Source organism: Fukomys damarensis, unplaced genomic scaffold (genome assembly GCF_012274545.1).
Source record: "Fukomys damarensis isolate Sample0158 unplaced genomic scaffold, DMR_v1.0_HiC HiC_scaffold_33, whole genome shotgun sequence".
NCBI classification, from domain to species: domain Eukaryota; kingdom Metazoa; phylum Chordata; class Mammalia; order Rodentia; family Bathyergidae; genus Fukomys; species Fukomys damarensis.
In genome coordinates, this window is record NW_022900945.1 from 576,126 (window position 1) to 578,689 (window position 2,564).

General features: G+C 43.7%; 1 long non-coding RNA gene across 1 annotated transcript; it reads right to left on the minus strand.

Moving 5' to 3' along the window:
* Positions 1-2: 2 nt before the first annotated feature.
* Positions 3-1,105, minus strand: LOC117284039. The gene is made up of 2 exons (XR_004515130.1): positions 791-1,105; positions 3-128 (listed from the first exon to the last, which is right to left on the minus strand). It is a non-coding gene; the product is annotated as an uncharacterized LOC117284039 (long non-coding RNA).
* Positions 1,106-2,564: the final 1,459 nt, after the last annotated feature.

Consider the following 2,564-nt stretch of genomic DNA (forward strand, 5'->3'; position numbering starts at 1 on the left):
AAAAAAAAAAAAAAAAAAAAAAAAAAGCACAAACATCCATGCCAAAAACTCATTCCCTACGTCTTCTTCTTAGACTTTTATGATGTCGGCTCTTATATTTTGTCTTCAATCCATTTGGGCCCAGTTTCCTGTATGATACAAGATAAAGTCCAATTTCATTCTTTAGCCTGTGGAAATCCAGTTTTCCCAGCACCAAGACTTCATGCAAGTACCTTTCCCCCATTGTCTATTCTTGGTGTCCTCATCAAGGATTAATTGACTGTAAATGCACGCATTGACTCTATGGTTCTATGTGTCTGATTTTACCAGTAGTTAATTCTAGCAAAAAATACTAAATATTAATAAAATGAAGAGTTTTTCAAAAAAGTAACTGATGGTATTTAAAAATGTAATAGATGCTTGACAATATTGTTAAAATATTCTAAAAAACTTCACTTTTTAGAGCAGTTTAAAGTTCCTCACAATGAAATTGAGAGGACAGTTCAGAGTCCCATGTGTCCCCCTCCACCATCCATATCCAATGCTGTCATTATTATTGGTTACACTGGGGTTCACTCTTGGTGTTTGTACTGATTACGGTTTCCTAGAAGACTGGGGTGGATAGAATATGTATACATAGGCATGCACATAGCCATGCAAGGGGCTTTATTAGGTGGGTTTTCAAGCTCAGAGGCAGGAGAGGCAATAGTGGCTGTTTGTGTGCTGGGCAGCTAGAGGATCCCCGTCTATGAGCAGGAAGACACAGAACACGAGGGGTCAAGGGCGCTACTTCTGAAGGCTTAGAAGCTACCTGGAGAGTCCTAGTGAGTCTGCCCTCGAGGCTGAAGAAATTCGGGGACTGACATCCGCAGGTGATGGCAGCAAAAGATTCACCTGCTACAGCAGAACGGAGCTTTCCAAGACGTGCCCCAATGTCCTCCGTCCCTTTCGTTGTGCCCTGGCTGCCAGCCTAGGGGATGGCGTCGCCACAGCCGGGGAGGCCATCACTCCCTCAGTCTGCAGCCATCTCACCATCACCGCACAGACCATCCAGACCTGTGCTGCGCTAACCCACCAGGCAGTTCTTCCTCCTGTCGGCAGTCACGACGGTCAGTCGCAGTGCTGTGCGTTCTGCGGGTGTGGACAGTGACGTACCCAGCATTGTGGTGTCACTCGGAGCAGTTTCCCTGCCCTACAGTCTTCTGGGCTCCACCTTTCCATCCTTCCCTGCCCCTAACTCCTTGTAACCACGGATCCCTGTAATGTCTCCACAGTTTTACCTTTTCCAGAATGACACACGCAGTAGCTGAAATCACACAGGAAATAGCTTTCTCAGGTTGCCTACTTTCATGTAACACATGCCTTTAGGGCTTCGCCTCACCTTTGCCTGCCTTGACAACTCACTTCGTTTTCACCCTGAATAATACTCCACCATCAGGAGGCACCACAGCTTACGAACACATTCACTGGGTGAGTAACCACTCAATTGCTGCCAGGTTTTAGTAGTTACGAGTAAAGCTGCATCCATGCACAGGTTTTGTGTGTATGCACATTTTCAGCTCTCTGTGGTTAACATCAAAAAGTACAGCTGCTGCTTACTGCATGGCGAGCAGTTCAGTTTCCTAAGAGCCACTGAGTCCTCTTCACGAAGAAGAGTTCCTGCTGCACCATTCCTCACTGGCATTTGCCGTCACCTGCGTTTTGGATTTGGCCGTTCCAAGGGGAGTGTGCTCAGTAAAGGTTTTTTCAATAAATTGATTTTTTAAATCATAAATCAAGGTTAAATAAAATTCTCAATTATTAAGAAAGCAGAATTATAAAATGTTACTTATATTACCAGTCTTAAAAGAATGAAGGTCGGGGAAGACTCTCCATAGTCCACCCTAACCATCCACTCTGGGAAGTCATTCATTCTGCTGAGTGTGTGCACAGGTGTGTGTGTGCGCGTGTGTGTGTGTGTGTACACGCATGTGCATGCACAAGCACAACCATGCATGCTGGGGGAGAAACAACAGAAGACGGAGACTAAGGGAATGTATAGTGCTTCAGAATCTTTTTCTAGGTTCCCTGTCATTGCTACACTGTATTCCCTACCCACTGTGTTCTGCTCCCCAAATTTACATGCAAATATAGTCATGTTCATTTTATATTATAACTAATCTCTGTACAGAACACTACCTGTATTAGAAGGTAAAGGAATAGTCCAGTAATTGATATACCTACAATGATAAGCTTTCCAGGTTTTAGAACATACCAAAGCCACAATCATTTAAACTGGTGCACATATAAATAGGACAGTGGTATCTTACTAAATAAACCCAAGTATATAGGGAATTTCAGTGAAGAAAAAATGGATCCATGAATGTATAGAATTAATGATGATAGATGAAATTAGGGGATGATGGAGCCCTCCTTAAACCTCACGCCAAAATAAATTAAAAGACTAGAAGAATACATGGGATTGTGGGGATGTGGGAAACAGGCACTCTGTATTATTGGAGGACAAACCAGAAACATGTGCAAAATCACGCAACTTCCCAAGCACTGGCCCAACGCAGTGATTTGGCTTCCACGAATTCAGTCTG